The 25,773-nt window shown below is 43.0% G+C and overlaps 1 long non-coding RNA gene across 1 annotated transcript; it reads left to right on the top strand.

Annotated features, from left to right (window-relative positions):
* The first annotated feature begins 1,958 nt into the window (after positions 1-1,958).
* LOC136018815 (uncharacterized) lies at positions 1,959-25,351 on the top strand. The gene is made up of 4 exons (XR_010614585.1): positions 1,959-2,033; positions 17,053-17,132; positions 19,808-20,109; positions 23,432-25,351. It is a non-coding gene; the product is annotated as an uncharacterized LOC136018815 (long non-coding RNA).
* The last annotated feature ends 422 nt before the right edge of the window (positions 25,352-25,773 follow it).

Raw genomic sequence — 25,773 nt, 5'->3', positions numbered from 1 at the left:
ACAAGGGCTGCTGCAAGTAATTTCCCCAGCCTGACAACGTGGGGACTTCTGATGTTGGCTACTTGTACATCTTTGCTCTCTCAACTAATCCCGCCTTGATTAAGTCTCACTTCTATCAGAGTTCTTTCACACTGTGTACTTCCTAACACACTACATTCGAAAACCTTTGTCCTGAAAAGGTTTTTGGTGGAGGAAGCATGAAATATTTTGAAGTGCCATGCAAAACCAGATTATGTCCTAAAAAAGTGCTGCTTCTTGTAGCTTGGCTGATCATTTGACTATAGTATGTACTCTTATGGATGTATTTCTAAGGATGTGTGCTATTTATTTGCAGCTGTTTGTATAAATGTGATTATCCACCCCATGCCTTCAGAGAAGGATGACAGAGACCAGTATAATGTTAACAGCCTGGAAGAAGAGCTCATGGCATAAGCAGTGAAGGCTGCTTGGCAGATGATGGGGACTGTGCATGAATTTCACCTTCACGCAGCCATGTCTCTTCCCCCAGACCCACTGAAGGTCAGTAGGGTTTTAATTCCAAGTCAGCTGTGGCTTGTTTTTAAGACATTCAGGTGCTGAAAGGTTGTCAGGTCAATCAGCACTTAGTCCTCTCGAGGTAATGCTGCACATGCACAGGCTAAAGTTAGTATTCAAGTGAGAGATAAAGGGCGAGAAGATACTGGAAATACAAAGGAACCATGAAGGTACCTCCACCATCAAGAGGCTACATGAGGTGTTTTTCTGCATCTGAGGTTCAACCAAGTCCCATAGCACCCATTTGAGCTGGGGTCCTGTTGAATGAACCGAAGCCAGCAGCAGTCTGGGGGAGCTGGTAAGGACTGGTCTCAGGTGGGAGCTGCCAGCTGAGTTTTGCAATGCTCATACCTGACTGCTGAGTACAGAACTATAGAGCCAACAGTCTGTAAGCATCTTCTGTGTGTTCTGCCTTCATGTAGGAATCGGTGTATCAGCAAACACTGTCAGAAAGCTGTTTTCTATGAAGTGGGCTTTTAACTAAGATCAGAAATTTGCACTAGAAGCCTTGGAGGTGCTTTCGAGTGGTCCTTACTCCAGGCTAGTTGACATTCTGCGTAAGGCTGAAATCTCAGGAAAAACCCTTATTTGAACGTTCATACAAGCTTGCTGATAAAAACTGTGCATAAAACAGCCCGACTAATTTTACAGTAGGGCACGGGGAATTTAAGAGTAGGATTATGTGATACGGCTGCCTGAGATAGCATAGGATGGACTGGATGATAAGAAAACCCTCTGAAATCTGGGTTCCTATTTTTCCGTATTGATGATTCTACCTCGACCATCTCACGTTTCTCACTATGTGGAGTTTCCAGCACAGATTCCCATAGTTACTGATAAATGACCCAGATTCCCTGGACATCCAGGTTCACCCAAGCTGTCACAGAAGGTTATAGGGTGGAGGAAGAAGGCTGGAAATGACGGCATTCCATAGAGCCACTAAATCCAGCAATAGGTCTGAGTGATGCTTCCAAATTCGGAAGTAACTTGATACTGGGAGTAGGATTTCAGTTAGGTTATGGTAAGCAGCTCCTATATCTTATACCCTGGGTTTGAGACTCTTAAAGTAGACCTCAAACTTATCAATTTGAGTTCATGCTTGTTGAAAAATCAAGGGAAGAGCAGCAACTTGTCCAGGCACTTATTGCTGGGAAGTGGAGCCCTGTTTTTCGAGCTTGTATCAAATTGCTGGACGCTGAGTACCCTACCAATTCACAACCATTGATGTGACTTTGTGGCTGCTGTTGGGTAAGGCTGTGTTTCTCAGACCAGTTTCTTGTAATCAGAACTAAATGATCACACCTGACTTTACTGATTCTGCCACAGCTGTTTCGGGCCCGAAATTAGTCCTAATTAGGCCAGAAGATGGCAGCAGTTGCACACAGCATAAACTGCGGGCTCCTCGGTGTGGTATTGACTGCTGAAGGTTGTACCTAGGAGCAAGGTTCGCTGCTAGGACCCGTTCGTGCACAGATGGGATACTGCAGCAGTGCTGTCAGGTACAGTCACAGGGCTCTGACCCCCAAGAACCTCATGGGAAAGGGCAGTGATTAGAAAGTTCAGAGAAGAAAGAGCCCTGGTTACTACTAAAGCTTTTGAAATGGGAGATGGGCAAACCTGAATCAAAGCAAATGTAATTATGGGGGTGAAAATATGAGAGTTTCTGCTTCAGTAAACTTGTGCAGTTCTTGTCAAACTTTCTTAGCCTGCTGCTCTTATGTGTTTTTCAGGGGAGATGTAAATCCCTTGTAAAAATATGGTGAGACTCCAGTTAGAGGAGAAAAGCTCTGGGCTGGCCAGTGCCTTACCTATAGGAACCACTCAGCACAAGCAGTGACCCTTGGGGCAGCCTGTTGAGATGCTGCAGTGAATAGGTTTCATAGACAAGATCTCCAGCCCAGCCAATTGTGGCAAGATATCACCATCATTTCCTCCCAGGTGCCTCTTTCACCAGCCTCGAGCAGAGGCAGAACCTTCTGCAGTCAAAATCTGAGCTCTTAAAATGACAAGGTTCTTCCTAGGGTGGTTTTGTTAACACTTCCCACATCCCTGTGTTAGAAATATAAGACAAGGGACAACACAAAAAGGACATGGAACTGTTGGAACAAGTCCAGAGGAGGGCCACGAGGATGATCAGGGGACTGGAGCACCTCCCGTATGAAGACAGGCTGAGGAAGTTGGGGCTGTTCAGCCTGGAGAAGAGAAGTCTGCGTGGGGACCTCATAGCAGCCTTCCAGTAGGGATGCTGGGGAGGGACTCTTTGTCAGGGACTGCAGTGACAGGACAAGGGGAACGGGTTAAAACTTAAACATGGGAAGTTTAGATTGGATATAAGGAGGACGTTCTTTCCTGTTAGGGTGGTGAGGCACTGGAATGGGTTGCCCAGGGAGGTTGTGAGTGCTCCATCCTTGGCAGTGTTCAAGGCCAGGTTGGATGAAGCCTTGTGTGGGATGGTTTAGTGTGAGGTGTCCCTGCCCGTGCAGGGGGGTTGGAACTGGATGATCTTGAGGTCCTTTCCAACCCTAACTAGTCTATGATTCTAACATGTATATTCTTAAGTGCTATTGCTTACCACCTCAAAACAACCTGATCCTCAATGCCTTCCCTAACTGGGTGGCAGGTGATTCAGACCAGAGTACTGAACCTGCTGAAAATTAACTGGGTAACACCAACAAACACTGCAGTTTTCCTTCTTGCAGCTTGTAGAAAGCACAGAGCTCAGTTTGAGACCTGTGATGTAGATAAGCCGGGGCTTTACCCCAGCCTTATGAGCTTGCTGCCATCATAGCTGGATGCAGCTGCTGGCCACCATGGGCTTTATGTTGACAGTTTCTCTCTGAGAACCAAGAGTTAAGGATTCTGTGGAAAGCTTTTGCTTCACCATAGAAAATAAACAAAGGAGCCATCGGGTAAATGCAAACAGACCTAATTGTAAGGAGACCAAAGGCAGATCTCAAGTGGCTTCATTCCTCTCTTTGTAACCCTGGCAAAGTAAAGAGACTCACTCCAGGGATCTGTCTCCACGGTGGAATGCCACAGGCAGGACAGCAGCTGGAGCCGGCTCCACACCAGCTGTGGGGTATCAGAAGAAGTTGGTCATATTTCTCCAGAGGGAGCCCTTTCTTCATCTTGAAATCTTCTGCTCCAGCTTGGGATGCAAACGTTGTACTCAGCCTCTTGAATGCATCTTTGAATGACAAATTCAGTGCTTGAATTCTTTCTTATTCAGGATAAGAGCTCGGAAAGCTTCCCAGCATCCTGTTCCTTCCCTTGGACCCCTGAACAACAAACTGCTCCTCAGGAATGAGCCGGGTACTGAGCACATAGGCCTATAAATATTTCAGAACAACTTCTTTACAGCCTTGTTTGACCCTATCCAAAGAAACCACAAAGAGTTTGCAGTCCTGGCTTGGTCCAGCTGTAGGATCCTGCTAATCGCTTTGTCCTCTTTCACATCCCACCTGGATACGGACAGGATTTGTCATGTTTGTGTTGGTCTCTGGGCCAGATGCGAGTAGTGACTCTTGCTCTGAGTTGTGACCTCTGCATCAGGGGCCCAACTGATGTTCTCTGGCAGATTTTCAGAGGCTTTGGGATGCCAGTTACTATTGAATGTCCTGAAACACTGTTGTTTTGCTGGCTTTTATTTCTGGTGTGCAGCATGTCCCTCCTCCAGGTCAGTTAAAACAGCTTTTTCTTTGAAGTGGTGCAAACGTAGCTCTGGGTAACCGGTTCCCTTTTCTCCTTGGGTCAAGGTCCAGTATAAAACCTAAGTGGGAGAAATGCTGGTTAAAGAGAAACAAGAAGTTACTCTAGGTCAATGTCACACTCACCACAGAGAAGTTCAAGGCTGAAGTGTACCCTTAAGTCACAACCATGACTACTGCACCCTTCTGATGCCCACTGGGGATGAAATACTGCCCTAGATAGGCCTTAGAGTTAGGATTTTACAAAGAAGAAGAAATCCAAATGGGAAAATGATGCCAGGAAATATTAAAAAAACAACCAAACAAAACCCTCAAATTCAAACCCAAACCCTTTTATGGCCATTACCTGCTCTTAAAAACAAAGTTTTAGTATTGCAGCTTTTCATGGCCACTCCAATTTCAGCTCTGGGAGAAATTCTTATCTGGAAATTGATATCCCAGTCTGCTCCTTGGCAATGCACAGATAGCCTGAACAGCCTGGTGGTACTTGTCTCAGAATGCTCAATCAACAGCAGTTAGAAGATAAACCTCTCATACCCTCTGAGAGAGACAAGACCAAAGCTTATATCCACTGTTGCAGGAGTAAACGGTGCCGCAGACAAGTTGAAATCCGCAGTTCAAACCCTGTGCATGTAGGGGAGAATGTGTGGCCTGTTGTTGGCAGCCTTGTTCACTTAGGGATGGTGTTTTGAAGAAATTCATTGATAAGAGAAGCCTGGAGAAAACAAGATTAGCCTGGAGAAGAGAAGGTTGCATGGGGACCTCAGAGCTGCCTTCCAGTATCTGAAGGGGGGCTATAGGGATGCTGGGGATGGGCTCTTCATTAGGGACTGCAGTGACAGGACAAGGGGTAACAGGTTCAGACTTAAACAGAGCAAGTTTAGACTGGATGTAAGGAAGAAATTCTTTACTGTTAGGGTGGTGAGACACTGGAATGGGTTGCCCAGGGAGGCTGTGAGTGCTCCATCCCTGGTGGTGTTCAAGGCCAGGTTGGACAGAGCCTTGTGTGGGATGGTTTAGTGTGAGGTGTCCCTGCCCATGGCAGGGGGGTTGGAACTGGATGCTCTTAAGGTCCTTTCCAACCCTAACTATTCTATGATTCTATAACAGGAGCAGCTTTGAGATTGGCTCCACGGAGGGGAAACTCAGCAACCTCCAGTCTGCTATCATTCCTTTTTCAGGACTGCCTTAAGACTTTGGAGCAGGCTTAAATAGGGATTTTAACATTATATTGTTTGGATTTTATCAGAAATATAGAATATTTTATTCTCCTGTGCTATCTTTTTGGTTGCATTTGCCAGCACAGGATGCTGAGCCCTTTCAAAGAAACAGAACAATCCCAGATAACTCCCAAGAACCACAAGTAATATAGACAGAAAGCCTGTATGCATGAGATAGTTGCTTCTGATGAAGTGCGCATGTGATCTTACACAGGGTAGCTGTTCACTGGAAAGCTGACAGTTCTTTCTCTTCAGAAGAAAGACTTTGTGAGTTAGATGTCTGAGGTGATTCACAGCGCAGCAAAATCTGGGGAAATTGCCTTCTGTCTCCTTTTGTTTCTCTCTGTTTTATGTCTTAATCTTCAGGTATGGCTTCCCGAGGTATCCACCCTCATTCGATACAGTTGGATCTGGTGACATGATGCAAATGCAATGTTGATATTTAGGCAAGATTATGTAAATCCAATATATTCATTCACTGTAGTCCTGGGAATTCTCTTATCAGCAACATAATAGAGAATGCATTCCTCTGGTATGAGAGAGTGGCGGGGAAGGAATTAGGGCTGAGCTAACCACCAGGCATCTCTCAGCCAGGATTTCCTGATGCATGACAAGGAACGAGCACAAGGTGAGAAGTTTGTACAACAGAGATTTCCACTCAGCGGCCCTACAAAAGGCACACCGGTCATTCTTGTATAACTGCACAAAGCGTTAAAGCCAACATGGAGTAAAACCTAGATCTTTCTGTTGCTTCATAGGGATCCTAATTTAGTTCGGTGTCTTGCCCTAGCTCTGATTTAGGGATAAAGCCTTAGTTTCCTGTCCCGAGTTGCTCTGTGGTTGTAGCTTTAAGCTATTAGTTCTTGTGTTCCCCTTTCACTCTGTAACAAGAACCTGTTGCCAGACATCACACTTACGGGTAAAGTCCTTGGATGGTGGCCTGATTAATGTGGTTTCAAAATGACACATGGGTGATGATGCTGTCAGTACCTACATTATGTTCTTGCATCTTTCTTACTACTTACCTTTGCAATCACAGCTCACAAGTGACTCCTTTGTTTTCCTTTGGACATAGTTGAGCTTTATTTATTGTCATTGTTGTTATGCTATTATCAAGGTAACCTGGCTGATGGACTTACAGGCATTTGGTAATGACTTCCGCAAATCACAAAGATAAATATACCTTCCAAACCGAGGCATAAGCAGAAGAAGGACAAGGTGATGATGAGTTTTAAAGAAGTGTCCTTTTAAGTCAAAGATTCATTCCAGACTGAGCTTATCATGCAGTGAATAATGTACCTGAGTCTTTGACAACAGGAAACAAAGGCACCCTGTTGCAAATATACTATCACTAACGTAGCAACTCACATTATTAGTTGAGAATAATTATTTTCTCCAAGGAAAGTATAGACCTTCAAAGGAGATAACATCTTAAGTCACAGCAAATTTTAATTTAAATTCAAAGTGTAGGAATGCACATAATGCCCCATCTCTCTGTTGTCTGGCTGGATTGGTGTCATTATAGTGCTTTAAAGACAGCCCCAATAATTGAACTAAATACCTGCAGCCTAACACTTTGCAATTTCATTTTCTCCTTGTCAGACTGTGTAATTGATATTTGTACTGGAGGTAACAAAACAGAAAATGTGAAGGTGTTGATAACTGCCATTACTGTCTCTTAAACTGCCTGAGAGATGGTAAGGACTGGATGACAGTGAGGAACTGGTACCTTTATAATAGAATATAAAACCATTCACGTGGCCTAAACCTGTAGTCAGTGCCTGCCTGGATTAGGATTGGTATGGATCCGATACTGATCTTGTGTGCTAACTTCCGCTAGCAGAAAACCCAGTCCTGTAATGAGCCAAGAGCATTGACCTCAAGCTCCCAACTTGCTGCAGAATATGACTGGGGATCTAAGTTTCTTGAGCTCACCTCTGTGTTTGCAGTTTGCAGCAGAAACCTTGTTGACATCACTTCAGAATCATAGAATCCCAGACCGGTTTGGGTTGGAAGGGACCTTAAAGTTCATCCAGTTACATCCCCCCTGCCATGGGCAGGGACACCTTCCACTAGACTGGGTTGCTCAAAGCAACTTGAGTCAATTCAGTGGAGCACATTGGAAGATCCGTTTTGACTACACTGATACGGGTATTCCTCTTTTACAACACTGGTGCTATCTATGTTCATGTCTGGAGAGACTAGAATGGCTGCCTTAGCAGGTCTTTTCTGAGGAATCAGCTATAACATAGGCCATTTTCCAACTCCGGAGCTAACGTCAAACCAAAAGCTAGTACCTATCTGCAGACTGCTGCCTTTCCAGGTGCTGCAGCAAGCTTTTCCTTAGGATCACAGCTCTGAAGCTATGTAAATGCCCAAAGACTTAATATCTTCCATTGCTTTCTGATCCTTTTAAAGTTTTGCTTTCAATGGGGCTGATGGGTTGTGGAGATGCAAATGGCCTGTAGAGGTGACCCAAAACCTGAGGACTTTGAGAACCAGGACTTTTGTGTTTAAATTACTTGTCAGGAAAACAACAAAAGCAAACATCACCCCACTCCCTTCAAATATTGAATCATTTGTTGAGAACATCTTCTGGGGTGATAGATAATTGCTAACTGTTCTGCCTCCAAAGCAGCTCAAATCAACCTGGTGACATTTGTTTCAAATGGAGGCAGTTATTAATAGGCTGCATACTTATATGACTTCTTTACAATGCAAATTGCTTCTTACTGAGCTGCCTTTATCCCAGCTTTTGGGCCATTTTATCCATATGTTCCTGACATCTCCTTGGTGCTGTCTTTTCCTCCATAGAGGAAAGAAGAGTGAAAGCCCAGTTGACTCCACAGCTTGAGGTAACACCAGGAGCTCTGGGAATGTCCACCAGGGATGTAGGACACTGCTCCAACAAGGATTTGAAGGCCCTGGTGCCTCCTTTATTGGTAAAACGGTTACCAGAATAAGCCCCAGAATATGGCCAATATACTTGTTATCCAGTGCTCAGAGAACAAAATGCTTGTACCCATCTACTTGGCAACGCTGATCAAATAGAGAAGTTTAATTTATTTGGATTTTAGAGAGGCTTTGGCAATGTACAGTGGGGATCACCTTCTCTTCAGCATTATATGAAATGTATATTCCTAGCACTTCAGAACTAATTTTTCAGGCATTTCCTGGCTTTAAGCCTCTCAGTTTGAAAAATAATCAGTAAAACATTCAAAAAGGCTGAGGGAAGGTACCAGGGATGGGGACAGCTGTGAGTGCTTGCCGATGTTCCATGTTGATTGCTGTTTTCATCCTCAGTGTCAGGAAGCAAAACAGATAGGAGAAAGCAAATACAGTGCAGGCTCCAAACAGGATATGTAAATGCAAATCAGCATAGAACAGTAGCAATGACCCAGGGGCAAGCACTTGCTGGAGAACGGAGGCTTTCAGGCTCTCAGATGAGATTTAAAAATCCACATCCTGAGCTCTTCTTGTCAATAAAGGATTAATGAAATGGACAGGCACACTGTGTATGACATGGGAAGGTATCAGAGAAGTAAGTACTGAAATCCTGGCTGTATTTTTGAGTGCAGCACAGTATACTGAGTTGCTTTAAGAACGGAGCTTTTGTTTCTTTGAAGACATGCCCCCACACTGAAAAATGCCCCTGTATTTATGCACTGATGTAATTAGACTTACTGCAATATGTATATTATATAAACAGACGCTGGTAGCTCTTGTGGTCAGATGTAATTTAGAAACGCAGATTACTATTATTACTAATAACTACGATCACGACCAGCTGGGGTTTATAACCCAGGACATGTTACTTCTGGCAGTCTATTACTAATGTATGTGTCCTGATCATTATCTGATAAAAAAGCCAAGCAAAGCGCTATGCTGCATGTAGGAAATCATCTCCTCTGCACTGCTAAGTGAACTAAATGCATAGGTACCATTAGTTCTCCATTATGTACTCTTCCAAGTACAATTAAGCACAGAAAGGGGCTTAAACTGGGGCCTGTTGTTTTCCCCAAGTGCGTGATGTAGGTGGAGTTGGTTTATTATGCCCATTTCAGTTCTTGGTTTTTCAAAGAAAAATGCTAAATGGTCTCATTAAAACCTCATAGAGGAAATTTATTCATCCTACTGAAATACTTTTGGGCTCTTCCAAAACCAGTAATCAGAGTCTGAAGACAGTCATCTGCCTTGCTAATGGACAACAGTTAGACGTGTAATTGATTAATTAAGGAAGGAAAATCACTGCTGGGACCAAGGGAGGAATCCACAACTTCAGCGGGCGTTGAAGTGAAATAGCAGCTCCTCCTGGGCAAAGCAGCTGAGTTAGTTTCAGGTATTCTTGTTCTCTTTATATTGCTTCACCTTTTCTATAAAGGTTCTTAATTAGTATCCCAGTGTTTGCTGTGTGTAAGAAACAGGGAAAACAAGAAACATTCCTCCTTTTCCAGCTGGCAGAAGGGTATAGTTTGATGGAAGTTTAGTATTGAGTGTATTTATCTCCATGTGGTCGTTCATTGGCTTTATGTGCGTGAGCAATAGTGTATCTGTAAAGAGGAAACAGAACTCGAACAAATGAGCTCTTTGGCAAGCTCTGGGTGAGCATGGTGATGCCTTATTCCTTGCAAGCTGTGTGTCATGATTTACCTCCTATAGAGGTTGTTTCTCCTGCCTCACTGCTTGTTTGGAGCTTCACTGATGCCTCATAGCAAAGGTGTCTCGCAGGGCCCTGGCTGATGAGATTTCACACACGGGAAGAGTCAAACATAAATATCTCAGCAGATAATTTGAATGGGGAAGCAGCGCAAATTAAAGCCATTTCTGGCAAGCCCATGGTGAGTGTACAGCTAGGCGGATGAATTGTGCTCTATGGGAGCTCTTTTGAGGCATAACACTTCTTCAAGAACAGAAAGAAGTGGGACACTGAGGGATGCTGCCTCCACATAATATCTGACTTGAGAGTCACCTTTTGCTTTGAAAAGACTTTCTGGTCTTTTCAGTGATATGGGTATTAGTGGCTGCATCTAAGACAAAAGACTATTGGCTTAAGTGTTTCCCATCACCAAACGTATTGATTTTTCTATGGCTCTTGTACACCTCCCATTCTGGGTTTGTTAGCTTAGCCTGGCACAAAACTCCAGGAAGATCCAAAGATCAGGCAGAGATTATAGTGGGTTAGAAAGAGCCAGGGAGTGTTGAAAATTGATGAAGATCCCTAAGCCTATGTGTTAATAAACATCCTGAGACCTCTAATAGCCGAGCCATTGGCAGTTCAGCCAGGCAGCCCAACCAAAGCCAGTTTTTAATAGTTAGAGACCAAGCTGTTCAACTTGCTCTCTTCATCTGCCCATTAGACACCTTTCATTAGGCATTGCCACCCCATTTATGCACTGGTCAATGAATTTTTGGAGAACAGATGGTTCTTACAAATACCACAGACAAATTCAGACCAGAAACAGGCAGGTTTTGTTATTATGTTCTTGAACATATGTAGACTTCAGGTACAGGTTTGGATTCCTCACTCCCTGTACTTTGGACCTTTCATAGCCAGCCTACTACATATTCTTTAGAGGTTAGTTTTGCAGTTGCTGGTGTGCACATGAACTGTTCATGGTAGTGATGAGTTATCTCAGTTGGTCATGACGCGTCAAGAGACTAAATGAGATAACAAATGCTTTCCACCCAAGTTGTCTTATTAGATGATGATTTTCAAGTGTTGGAAATTGTCGGTAAGCAGCTACAAAAGAGCATCCCCGGGTTACCTTCAGATTTCGTAGAATGTAAATTTAGCTTTTGGGCAGATGAAATATACAGAAGTCATCAGGGGCTTATGGCAGGAATGAGCAATTTCTATCCCGAAATTCTTAAAACCAACATTTTTGTGCATTTGCTCCTCAAAGCTTTTGTGATTATTCTGAAAGCAAATTGAACTTTCTTCTCTCAGCTTTACTCAGATTTCGCTTGTGAGTGGCAAAGATCTGAAGTCACGTACATTTCCCTAACTGCTCTGAACAACTGTAATAAGCAACTTTTTGGAGGTCATTTAGAACAACATTACTATCCAGTGTCATATCAAGTTTTGACAAAGCACTATTCATTTGGGCTGAATTTTAAGCATGATATTAACTGTGTGATATTACCAACTCCGCTTGGTATCAGTGGGGCTAACAATGAGTTTTAAATGCTACACTGAATAAGGATGGATTCAAGCAGGTGCTTATTGTTAAGCATGCACAAAAGCACCTGACTGATTCAGGACCTAAGAGAGATAAATGGAGAAAGTTACAGAGCAGCTGGTATCTCTGCCTTCCTATCAGTGTGATTTCCATTCAGCGAGCAGGTGAAAAGGTAAAGGAATCAAAAGATAAAAACTAGATTAAATTAAAGAAGGAAGACAAACAGGTGTTGGTTATGTCATGGGCATGTTCAGAGTGGCACGTTGACCCTGTCTGACAGGCCCCCTTATATGGATGTGCCCTTTCTTTGTGAGGAGCAGATCTATCTTATGGTTATGAATGATGGCCCAATAGAAGGATTATCAGGATAATTATTCATAGTCCATAAACTATCAGAGGAGAACCTCCTGGTCTTCTGATTTATGTCAGCTTTGAGACCAAGCCAGAAAGCCTGTTATTATGGAGCAACTTTGTATGCACGCGCACGCTCGTGTGTGTCTGCGTATGCAAAACCTGTCACTGTCAGACGCAATAATGGCATTTTATTGGAAAAAATTAAACTTCCCTTGCCCTTCTGGGCTTAGATTCATCTTGGAGAGGCAAAAATGAGGGACCTGCTGCCACCTCAGCTTCACTGACTTATGATTGAAGCTGATTTTATTGTAGATTTTGTTTTCTTACACATTCAGATGATAATATGGTTGAGAAGGGAGAGAGCAAGAGTGACAGCCAGAATTCCCATGTTTTCTTAAGGATTATGTAGTTTTCTCTTGTTTGATCTCTCAAACAATTTGACTTCCGTACTGGGTTTTGTTTTACCTGTGAAATGAGAATAGTGATACTTCTCTACCTACCTAAGAGGAACCATAGTATCATACCATGGTTTGGGTTGGAAGGGGTTGCCATGGGGGTTTCACTAGACCGTGCTGCTCAAAGCCCTGTCCAGGCTGGCCTTGAACCCTTCCAGTGACGTAGCATCCATAACTTTTCTGAGCAACCTGTTCCCATATTGCTCGTATGTGCAGTTTTGTGGGTTTCCTGTCGTTCCAGGATTGTGGAACTGGGAGCTGTATTGAACTGTCATTTGCCCCTTCTCTGGATGGGAATTTGTTACGCACACACACAAACACCATTCAGTTCATGCTCTCATCTGTTGGGAATATTTAGTCTTCTCATGATACCAAACCCAGTTCAAGGAAATCAATTCATTCAGACTTGTGAAGACAAGGATACTGAAGGAGGGAAATAAATTAGTAGAGGATGTTTAGTCTAATGGATGATGAAAAACTAAAGGGTTTTAAATGTTAATTTATTACCACTGAGACTAGCAATGGGATTTAGAGGCAGGAAGAACTGAAGCTCCTGAGTCAGATTGTCTTCTTGCTGTTACCTCCATTCTTCCAGTAGAAGGCCCAAGGTTTGTATCTGTTGGTTAAAGTGGACAGTGTGTGTAAGGCACAGCAGATAGCCTGTAGGATGTCTGCTTAAAGCTATCAACCTGTAAAGACCCTCATTCTGTCACTATCTGAAGACAGAATAAAGGTGGCATGTAAGTGTTTAGGACTGAAGGCTAAATCAAGAGAAAACAGAATGGAGGATAAGCAAACAATGAAGCGACAACAGCGAACATGACAGGCAGGGACATCTGCAGAGCAGCCTCTGCAGTCCTGATCTGCAGAGGCTAATCATGTCAATCTTTTAGTTCATCCTCGTGCAATTAAGATCTGCTATAACAGATGTAGTCTATGGTTTCCTTGGAGCTGTTCCAGCCTTCAGAGACCACCCCGGCAACATCTCACAAGCGTTTGATAGAGCTTGGGTCACTCTGCTAACACAGACATAGCTGCTGTAGCTTCCCCTGGTAAACTGCGCCTTTAGGAGCATGTCTCCTTTCAGATCTTCTGCAGAGGTAAACACAGTCATTCTGACAATACTCTGTCCCCTGTAAAAGGTTTTAAAAGTGCAGTAAAATGCTGAATCATTTTACAGCCTTGACCACCCCAGCTACGCTGACAAAGATTAGCAATGCTTTTCTGGCCTTTATTTAGCTCTATAAAGAGCAGACAAAAGTCTCCTTTGTAGCCCTAGTGATTTTCAGAGGATCAAGGAGAGACATTCACCCCACCTGCACAAAGAGATTTGGCAAAAGAAGCAGGGACACATTACTGGAAGCTGATGACTCCCATCATCTTTTGATTCTTTATCTGCTGCCTAAGAAATGGTGCAGTTACAAAGTGTTTGTTGATGGTAACCATCAAAAGCAGAGAGTATATGAAATACTCAGACTTGTAATTACTTACTACAGTAAAATGCAATTAAGTGCCCAATTCCCTTCTAAGCACCTCCTGCCTTCATTTTGCCTTCCTCCCCATCCTGCAAAGCCAAGCAAATTAACAGCAGGAAGGGTTAGATCATAATAATGTTCCAGTGAAAACCCTAAAGCAGTTGGCTACCCTAATGTAGCTACCTGAACTCGAGCATGGGCTGCTGTCTACTGCAAATACAATTTCCGTATTCTTACTTGACCTGTGCAAAATTAAGTACTAGACAACCTGCTTAGCTTCACTAAATGGACTTTATTTAATAACATCAACTTTGTCTCCTCTTCCCTTTCATTGTGCCCCTCCCAGAGTCATTATGTATACTGATGGATTATTTTGCAAGTAGGAAGCAGAGAAAAAGCTTTTTGAGTGTTTTCAAATTTAACTGAGTTTTGCTTGTTGTATAGAGGGGTTTGGGCTAGGAGCTATCAATGGGCACACACAGAAGTGTACTTTTGCGTGGTCCCCTCTCCTGTGAAATGTGCAGGAGTCATTGCTGAGAGGCACATGGGCAGAGCTGGTCCAGCTGAGTCCTCTGGGCTCACTGCTGCTCCTTCGAGGGTGTGGCTTGGCTCCTGTGCCAAAACCTAGTCCTCAGTGATGGTTCAGAAGGAAAATGCTCACATGTCAGGAAATGTATTATTAAACTTCACTTGTCAGCTTGAAGCCTGATGCTGATGTTGCTGCCTTAAAATGAACTCCTCCTTCATGCTAGTGCTTTAATTGTTCTACAGTCAACTGATCTGAAACAGCACTCAGACCATCAGGGACCATCATCACTGCAGCTACACCAAAATCAAGTCAACTTTGCTGCTTTGTTCCACTGGGGCTTGGGTCCAGCCTCTGGGTTTCTATATCCATGCAGAATGAGCAGCATGTTGTGGGCATCTGATGTGTGAAGTGTGGTACATTCAGCTGAGCCCCTGAAGAGGAATGTTCTTCTGACAAACATAATATTTGGTGTCTGCTGAGACAGAGACCCAGTAGAACAGACTGGCCACTTAGGCAGGGAAAAGATAAGAGATTGTGTTCAATGTACTGTATACAGGAGTCCTTTTTTCAGCATATATCCTATTAAATTAACTGGAAACGAGTGTTCATCAGTCTCTCAGGGAAACAGCCTGAAGCCTTTTCTTTTCTCTTCACATCAGACATTCATCAGGCCTTCGTGACTACACTGGCTTGCAGGAAAGGTCAGAAAACAGCTCTGCAAATACAAGTTGGATTTCCAAGGGCCAAATCCTTTAGTCCTTACATGGGAATTTTTCAATAAAATAACGGTTAAATTCCACAGGTCAATCCTGTTCTTTTTAATCAGCCAATGATGTTGGGGTTGTACAGAGACTTCGAATTCCCCATTGCTTCTCTCCAAAAGTGGGATGAACTTGGAACTGGGGTAAAGTTATCCAATTTGTGCATGCTGAAAACCTTCAGGTCTTTCTTCTTATTCCAGACATCCGCTTCAAGAAAATTCATACTGATGATTGTCAGATATTATTCCACGTTCTGGCAAAGAGCTAAGGATTTACTTTAGAGAAAACTGCTGGCCTCAGAAGTGCTTGTGAATACTTCTTGTTATTTCTGGTGGAGAATGAATACTTCTTCTGCTTTGGTGGCAAGGTTAAAGACACATTTAGATCCATTTGTTGTGACTCCATTTGCTTAGGGAGATGGAGATAAAGCCCAGGTTTGGCTTTGTTCAAGTGTCTCATTTTAGTGCCTCTTGTTATATACTATACTATTCATGCTATTATATGTTATAAAATTCTACTTAGAGATAAGTGAATTTGAGACGGGTGAATCTCACTTCTTTGTGGTTGAATTGGGTGGCAGAGTCCTGCAGAAAGCACAAGTTCAGTTTTCCTTCTCCTATTTGTATTTGTGGAATAGATTAAAAGTGAACTCCTGGACCCAGGCTCTGGAGAGAAATTTAATGCCTCACTTGCAGTCTGCATGGCCACAATTTGGTGAGGAAAAGCCATCACACAGGCTCCCTGGTTGATGACACCTCCTGCAGTTATGCCATCGAAGGGGCCTTTCTTGTGCCTTGTGAAGCTTTTCCAAGTGATAAATGGTGCTTTCCTGTCTCTCCATAACCATCAAAACCTCTTAATGAATTTCATTGCACTTTGACAGTGCGCTATTGCCATAGGAGTGAATTAACATGGAGGGAAAAGTCAGTTTTCCGCTAATTCACATCATGTTTTTCATTTGTCACATTATCTCCTCAGCTTTAAAATCCTTAATGCTCTGGGTATAAGCTACTGATAAATGACACAAACTTTCCCCATTCATTTATGCACTTGTATAATGCATGAAGAGTGCAAGGTAAAATCAGTCCATCTATAGATCTTCTCTCTCCTACCCTTGAGGCTCTGCAGTGACCTGCAGGAGCAGATGTACCTTGTGGAATGTCAAGGGTGAGTTAACAAGTCTGAGAGATTTCAAGTGAAAGCTCTTCAGGAAGCTGAAGGAAGAACACCACTGTCAACTCCTCCATTTCAAGTGAGGATGACACAGCCCAGTCTCCTTTAGCAAATTCAATCCTGACGATAACAGCGCAAGGAAGGTTGGCTCTTGAGGTGAACGTTTGCACTGAAAACCCGCAGAGCCTTCAGGGCAGCCTTGAAATGCTTTCAGAGCAAATGCATATTTGGATTAGCTTTTGCAATGGCTTTTTCTTCTTATTAACTTCTTGCATGCAGAAGTCTGTGTAAATGTTTGCCAAAATCAAATCTGAGGGAATGAAAGCACTGAAACAAAGGCTTCTTCCTCCAAGGGAATGGAGCAGTGTTTCCAAGACTCCAGCCAGGAGCAGTGTGTAAAAGCATATGTTGCAGTCCAGGTTGTTGCTTGCCTCCTCTACATTTAAGACTCAAACAACACCCAGATTTTGGGCCACTATATTGGCTTGTATTGGCAAGCTATACTGGTTTTGTGGGAAAAGAAAACTGAAAGGGGGTGGTACTTGTTCCCCTTACAGGATACCTCATCATTAAACAGCCCTGTCTTGCTTAACTGCTCTAAATCATCCTTCTGACATGCTGACTAAAGGGGACTGTGGCCATTTTTTCTTCTCATTTCCAACTAGATCCAAACTCAAGTCTCCATGGATGAATAAATGAATGGATTTGTTTTATGGCAGCACTTGGCCCTCGGTAAATGTCAGAGGTAAATTGGGATTGGGTTAGGGTTTTTTTTATGTTCTTGGGTAAGAATATTCTGGGCATGTGCTGTACATGTGCTTCCTGAGGAAATTAATTATTGTGTTGTTATTATTATTACCATTTAACACTTGTATGGTGGTTTACATCTTCAAAGCACTTTGCAAGCGTTTAGCTAATTAATTAAAGTGCATTTCATGCAAATCCGCTTCCATCTGGATTTACAATCAGCCCTCCTTCATGGGGAAATTATGTCACACATAAACTAAACTGAAAAGCTTGTTGGAGCTGGGAGCAGTAGCTTGTGTGAGCAGTGGGAGGTGGAAAGTAATGATGCCTCTACAGCTGCCTCCCTCGGCTGGGGTCCTGGTGGCTGCGGCATTGATCGCTGTTCTGGACAGCCTCTAACACCAAGAGACTCACAGCGAGATGCATGCTCAGCACAAGATTTAGAGGCAGCCCAGTGGCTTTATTTCAGAGGCGAGTTCTGGAAGTGTTGACAAACATCTGCTGTTAATGGTGTTCCTCTGCCCTGTTTTTATTATGGGATTAACAGCAGTTACTTCAGTTTTACCTCAAGTCAGAGTGATGGCAATGACATCCTCTAAATGTCTCTGTCCTGGAGACAGAGATAACATCCAAAACCAATGTTCATCTCAAAGACTTTCTTACTCCTGTTGGAGTTCAATGAGGCTTGAAAGACACTGAGTGCGAGTGACTAAATGGGAACATTGCTTTTGACAATGTGGCATTGGGGAACCTGTGGTATGTTGGTCAGTTTTCTCCAGCACCACATGACAGGTTTGGCTCTGCCTGCCAGCCCGTCTGTCTCCCACATCAAGCTGTTACAGAGAGAAATGTGCTCAGGCATTTGGATGAGGGGAGGAAAGAGTCCTCCCTGAACTCACCTGCGCTGGCTCACAAAGGATCAGCGCTAGTTACTATCAGAAGAGGCTTTGCCTCTGCAGCATTTACTAAACAACCAGCATAATCCCCAGAAGTACCAGATATAATTCAGTAGATGCAAATAGGGTCTTAAAATTGAGGAGCTCCTGCTGCCTGAAATAAATAGGGCCAAAGCCACTACTTGATAGCCTAAGCTAAGGACATCTAGGTTTGACTGGCATCCTGCTTCAATGCCAGCTGCTGCAAACCAAACATACATAATATATATGTGTATATTTTATATTATTTTTCTGGAGAAAATAGTAAAATGGAATAAAAGTTACATGTCAAAATGCCAGAAAAAATCAATCTGAACACAGGATTTTCCATTTAAGCAGGAAGAGTAATTAAGCAGCAGAATAATTTAGTGTCACAGGTGTCTTATTCTCCATGCTCTTTAAAACAAGACTGGATGCTCTATCAGAAGCTTTGCATTAGCTGAACAGCAGCTTGTACACTCAGTTCAACTTAACTTGATGAAGATTGAAGGTGTCTGACATAAGAAGTTAGATGAGAACATTAATCTTTTGTCCTTGAGCTCTGTGATTAGTGTAGCATAGAACACCTTTCACATAGAAACTGATGTAAAAGGAGTTCAGCACTGGTGGGAGGATTGCTCAGCTGATAGCAGGACAGAGCATCGCTCCAGCCCCTGGGGCTTTGCTTTGCCAGGCTTGTGGAGCAGCAAGGAGCTCCAGTTCCTTTGTGCAGGTGTTAAACTTACAGGGGTGATCTTTTCTAGGGAAGCAGCAATGTTGGGAAGGGATGGTCTGGAGCTGTCAAGGAAGAGGAGAAAAGGGATATAGTTTGTACCAGTGACCTGGTGAACATAAATCAGAGGAAAAGACTTCATCAAAGAAGAAAAAACTCAAACATTTTTGTCTTTTTTTGTCAGAAAAAATAATTTTTTTTTTTTAAATAGTGAGATGCTGATTTTGTTGCAAAGACATTTTAATTGCTTTTTCCCATTTTGTATTAAGCTAAAATTTTGGCAGTCAATGGTCAGTATTTTCCAGCTGAAAATTAAAATATTCTCTTTCAGGACTGCAATTATATTTTTAGGAGCAAGCTCAGACTTTGAAGGGAAACATAGATATGTCCTTAACATTTTTCCCTCCAGAAAAAATGAATGTTCTCTTGAAAAATAGGTTTTAATGGAAAACTTAGATTGCCGTAAGAATCTGTACAGTCATGGTAACATAAGAAGCATAGTAAATTGTGTCTATAATAATTTAAAGCTATCCTGCTTCTCTCCTTGCATCACTGCTATTGGGTTATATGGCCATACCGTTATGTGGCTGATAGTAATTTAACTATTGCCTCAACTCCATGAAAATCCTTATCTGTCATTCAGTCAAAACCTGAAATCATTTTTGACCCCTGGTGTAGTCAAGATAGCTGTGTTTTCTCTCACAACCTGTTAAACATGTCTAAGATTGAAAGGAGTGAAGTAGAGCAAACAGGATCTCAAAACAACCAGAAGCTCATGGCTGTTTGCTTTTTGAGTTCTAACACAGATACTGCGATGTTAAATTCTAATGTACGTTTTCCTCAAAGGGAAGAGGGATCAGGTGAAAGTTAGCTATGAATAGACATTAGCTGCATCATGGCAGCATTCCAGAGGAAGCCTCCCCCTCCCTCTAATGATGCCCTTTGGCTCTTTAGTTATCTAGGTTGGTTTTCCACTTTGATAATTTCTAAATTGTTGCTTATTATTGTAATCTCGGTTCTTTGCAGAATGCTTCAAGCAAGATGTTTTAAAGTACAAGGCATAAATGCTGTTGCAACTATTACTGATGATCTCTACCATGCCCTCAAGACCTTTTCCAAGCTGGGTAGTGAGGTACTACCAAAGCTGTGGCAAAAGTCAGAGCTCAGGATTCCCCTTGTCTGAATGTTTTTGGGTGCAGAAAAGTCTATGACCAAACTTTTATGTCTTCAGAAGACAAAGCAGAACTCCTCACACTGAGACCTGAGTTGGCTCCAAGAGCCACACAGACCCATGGCTTTGGCTCCTGGGGAACCACAGCAGTTCCAAGGTGACAGCCCTGAAGTTAAAGGTGCTCTACAGAGCTCTCCAGTTTGGCTGGGCTTTCTGCACAACACATGGGGTGGGAGAGCTGTTTATCTTCTATCTATTCCCTCTCCAACACTACTGACATCTAAGCATCTACTCCTGGTAGGCGAACATCTCAGTGGCACCAGCTGACCATGCACTGACTGTTACCCTCAAGGTCACTTATATGTGCAAATAGTAGCCCAGACTGAGTTTCCTTTGTCCCTACCAGAACAGCTGACAGGATTAGTCATGAAAGAAATTGCTCAGCAACATAGTTCATACTTGGCTGCTGGGGTTCCAAAGCCTGACCCCCAGTGGGTTACTTTCCTAAGCACAGGAGAGAAAGCTATGCATGGGTGATTGGTTAGAAAACACTGGGTTTAGCTACAGAAATCCAAGGAGAAAATAGTGAAGAAATAATCTTCTTTTTCCTCTGTGTCTTCCTGCTTTCTTGCCTTCCTGACACTCAATTTCTGTAGCTGAGCCTTGGTTTTCAGCTCTGTGGCACCTCTCTGAACTAAAGATTGAATACAGTGTGATAGAATAGCTGCAGAGAGATTGACCCATCAAGTTCAGATCTTGCTCTGCCTTCATCTGCTTCTGTGTTTTGGGGTAGATTGATAGTCAAAATGCCTGGTGAATTTTCAGGTTGTCAAAGTGCAATCCAGGAGGCTTCTTCCTTCTACCTCCTTTTCCCACTTCTCAAGTCAGAGTCCAGCTAAGGTATTTCTTGAAGTTGCAGCAGATTCTGAGGGGCAGATCTAGGCAGAGCATCAACATGATCTTCCACTTTGTCTCCATCCCCTTGTTTCACCTGCTTTTTGCTTCATTCTTGAATGCTGAATTGAACAGGACATGTATCTTCTTCACATTTGACCCCCCCTCTTAAACTGATGGGGGAGGCAGTAAATGAAGATTTCAGTGGCCCACACTGTGCTTTAATGTAATGAATGGATGTCACATGGGAAGAGCCTACAGTGACTGATGTCATGGCTGGCTGGGATCACCTTTACAGATGTACCTATCAAGGTATTCTTTGAGGAAAGGCCTTTGTAAATCATTCGGTCATCACCATCTTGATTGTGCTTGTCCATCCTGACCTCAGGGCAGGATCACATCACCTCAGGTTATGCAGAATGTTTCTGCTCAGGGGTTATTTTCATTTCTTTAGGCTGCCAATACCCTGTGATATTCCAACAGCAAAAGAACTATTTGTTCTTGGGCTCCATTTTCCAGACAAGGAGTCTGTCAAGTAGATTTGCATGGTTTAATTTCAGTGACTCTTTGTTTGCTTAAGCCCTGATCTTCTCCAGGTTTTGAAAAGTCACTTTTTCCCTGCTTTTGGTAAAGGCTGATTTGTTCCATCCCTCAAAATAACCTGATGAAGCTTAAAATGAGCTTTCCTTTTCAATCCAGAGCAAACAAAGTTTGTGTCCTTCTGTACTCAGCTGCCTACCGCGTTCTTGGAAGCAGGTTTGTTGGTTAGCTTGCACTCTTGGACTGGCTCTCTCTCCTCCTCCAGCAAATGGTGAGTTCAGGCACAGTATTTTCAGGGCTGGCACAAACAGGCTTCCTGGCAGCGCTTCTTGGTGATAGATGAAGGGGAAAAAACACACATGAATTTATGGAACCTCTTTCCTGCCATTTTGTGTCTGCTGTTTGGATTATCCTGGCTTTAATAGTCTGGACTGCAGCTGAACATGAACCAGCAGTGTGCCCAGGCAATTGAGGCATCCAACAGCATCCTGGCTTGTATCAGAAATAGCTTGGACAGCAGGACTCAGGCAGTGATTGTCCCCCTGTACTCGGCAATGGATCCTGTGTTCAGTTCTGGGCTCCTTACTACAGGACAGACATTGAGGTGCTGGAGGACATCCAGAGAAGGGCAATGAAGCTGGTGAAGGGCCTGGAACACAGTGTGATGGGGAGCAGCTGAGGGAACTGAAGTTGTTTAACCTGGAGAAAAGGAGGCTCAGGTGGGACCTTACTCTCTACAACCTCCTCGAAGGAGGTTGTAGTGAGGGGTTGTCAGTCTCTTCTCACAAGTAACAAGTGATGAAATGATTGGTAATGGCCTCAAGCTGCGCCAAAGGAGGTTTCAACAAGATATAAGGAAAAATTTCTTCACCAGAAGGTTTGTCAGGCATTGGAACAGGCTGCCCAGGGAAGTGGTGGAGTCACCATCTCTGGAGGTATTTAAAAGACAAGCAGATGTAGTGCTTAGGGACATGGTTTAGTGGTGGACTTGGAAGCACTGAGTTAACAGTTGGACTCACTGATCTTAAAGGTCCTTTCCAACCTAAATGATTCTATGACTTTCCCATCACTGGGGTGCTAATAATAGCTCTGTCTTACACCGATTCTCTAGTGTCTAATAAGGAATGCTGGTTCAGCCCTAGTATCAGCCTGAAAATAAAAACAGATGCTTTCTGCTTGCTGGCCTGTTTCCTTCTGGGAACTTAATATTTCTCAGAGTGTTCACATGTCTGGTACAAATCAGCCAGTGGACATTACTCTATTTAGGGAGCCATAAGCAAAGAGACAGACAGTCACATGCAGGGTATGGATCACAGAAACCTCATTTTCTCAGGTACGCTATCTAGAAACCATCTTCATCTGTTTGGCTGCAGATCCATCCAGGCCTGCAAGAGTTCTGTTAATCAAGACTTTGTCTTCCCCATTACATTTGGTGACATCTTCTGCTCTCTTATCTATAAACTACAGTAACTTATCAGTCACTGCTCTTTTCTACCACAGCTCTGGTTAGAAAGGTCTGTGGTTAAACCATCTCGCTTCTGTCTGTCTGGATCTAGATGTTCCAACCCATTGTCTTAAAAAGAATACCTGGCTCCCTTTTCCTTTGGTCTGTGTTTCTAATTCATTCTTAAACCAGCAGCAAGTCCCACCCTCCTCAGCCCACTGGGCCCCAGAGGAGCAGAACACTCTTAATTAATTCTAATGAACATCAGCCAGCCAGCTCCCCTCTCTTTGCACTGGGACAGGGATTACTTTTATCTCCACCATTTTCCTCCCTTGATCTGATTTCCCCCCAGCTAAATTAAATCTCCATCCTCTGTTTCAATTGATTTTTCTTTTCTTGCTCTTTTTAACTGAAATAAGTTTACATAAATGTAAAAGTAACAAGGTAGGGGCTCGGAACAGACACGTCAGCTGTCTAATGTGGCCCAGGCTGCTGTAAATCAATAGCAGTGTAGTTTAATTTGTATTTTCATAGCTCATTCACTTCCCCCTCCCCTCTTCCCTCCTAACCCTGAATGCTAAATTTTATTTAATGTCACCAGGTCCTGGGAGACTTGGATGGAGCTGCCTGGCCCATTGGACCATTCATTTGATGCAAGAGCCATGAAACGCTCAGATTTATGTCACAGAAGCAGTATTTCTTCCATTAGCTATTTACGGATTTATGCATCTTTGCATTTCTCAACAGTAAATAAAATAAATAACAGGCATCGAAAGCCTGGCAGCAGGACAGGGACCTTTATGGGATGCAGAACAAGGACAAAATTAAAAGCAGAGAGAGTAAATAAATCTGTGACAGGGCTTCTGACACTTGCGTGGGTAATTGCTGCACTCTGTGCTTTACAGTCCTCATTACATGTGTGCAGGGTCAGAAAGAGTAGACATTCTCCAGAGAGGATGAGGTTCTTGCTGTAGCGTTAGACCAGCCTTGCATAGGAAAAACTTGGAGAGACTTGGCCTTGTGTGGGGAAATGTGGCTGCCACCAGCAAACTGGCTTAATTATTTGCAAAAAAAGCTTTGGGGGTTATGGATGATGAAGGGCAATATTCAAATTCATTTGGATGAAAGCAGAATTCAACAAGCTCTTTGGATTGTGGACAAAATTCAGTCAGAGATGGCCAAGGAAAACCTCACTGACTTGTGAGACCCCTTGAAGGGCACAGCAAAACTACTCAGCTCGACTGCATCCTGTTTGCATGCAGCACCGGCACTGGGTGGGAAGCTACAGTGGAGGGGCAATGATTTACACTACTTTGCCTTTCATCATCTGACTGCTCCTGGCTTGCTGGCTGTGCTTGAGCTCACAGATTTACCAGGATAATAAAGTTCCCATCAAAAAGCAACTTTAAGCATGTGCTTAACTTTCACCACATTCAGCTTAATTCCATGGTCTTCTTGCAACTTAAGGGTGCATTCTATTGCCTTGCTGAATTTAGGCTTGAAGTTAGAACAGATGTGTACACACAAACATGTATGTGTGCATATATACCGACATATAAAAAGCATATAATATTTGCTGTCATTATGACAACAGAATGTCTGTGTGCTGCTGACGCCTTGGTAACAGCATCTGTATATGCCTACATATGTGTATAAGGGCAGCCATGGGGTTGGGTGTAGCATATACTTAAATAAAGATGTAAAATGCATAGCAATAGGAAAACCTAATGAGACATCTATCTGCCAAATCATTATCCCTTTTACATGTGTCCTTACAACCCCTGCCTCCAGTTCTGCTCTTTATTATAAGTAAGGAAGAGTGAAAAGTCTCAGGAGCATCCTTTTTTTCCTGTGTTTCTCCCCAAAGCCCAACATGTACTAGACAAAGGATGGATAAAATTTGGAGGAAAATAGCAGTATTACAACACGATGACATGTGGACAGGAGTGAAACCTGTTTTCTTTGGTGAATCCTTTACCCCTGAAGAATGAGTACAACAGATCATCAGTAATAATGCACCAGGGAGAAGGAAAGCAGCATGAAGTCAAATATATTTACCTTTGTCTAGTCCAAATGGCAAGAAATAGCTGTTACTCCACAGCAACCATAACAATTAGAGACAGTTCTGAATCCCTGACTTTCTCATATAACAGTTAACACCAAAAAACATCAATACCATCATTGATATCTAAACCGTTGCAGTAAGATTAGTGAATTTGCTCGGTACCTTCTGAAGAGAAATAAGTCGGGCTGCTCACATCCATAGACAGAATTCAAGGCACACATTGCTACACTGGCCCCTTTCTAAAAGCCATCTTGAATAATTAGATTTAGGTGTAGCCATAAACTATCCTGAAATTAAGTAGTTTTACAGATTTCAGGATAAAAATCCCAAAGCTTAAACAATAAACATCAAATCATTATAAAGAAGCACTATAGGACAACTGTGTGAGGATCACGAGAACTCTGTTTATATCAAAATAAAGCTATTACTTCCATCCTATGTAGTCATGCCCGTGAACTCAGGGATCCTTGAAATTCCCCTCCTGCATTTTCCTGCGTCATTTGCACAGGTTTTATTAAACTGGAAGTCTAAATCCTGACCTGACTGCTATTGCATCTCAGTCAGTAAGAAATCATATTTAGCAGCGATGGAATTAATGCCTGAAGGGACACAATAAACCACAAAGAGTGAAAGACAAAAAATGTCAGGGAAGAAAAGAATAGCAACAAAAGAAACCCAAGGAGCAGAGCTGCATTAGCCTGTGTTTGATTGCAAATACAACTCTGATGTCAGTGCTCTGCATATTGTGGCTCCAAGCTTTCACACAATCAAAATGTGGGAAGTGTCCCTTTGGAACAGGGATGAACTCCTCTGCAGGGCTGTCTTCAGCCTTGCTGCATATGAAATGCTTTTTTTTCATGTTTCAGAAGGCCTGATTA

This window comes from Lathamus discolor, chromosome 8 (genome assembly GCF_037157495.1).
Source record: "Lathamus discolor isolate bLatDis1 chromosome 8, bLatDis1.hap1, whole genome shotgun sequence".
Classification (NCBI taxonomy): Eukaryota; Metazoa; Chordata; class Aves; order Psittaciformes; family Psittacidae; genus Lathamus; species Lathamus discolor.
Note: the sequence above shows the minus strand (reverse complement) of the source record. Positions and strands in the feature narration are given on the sequence as shown.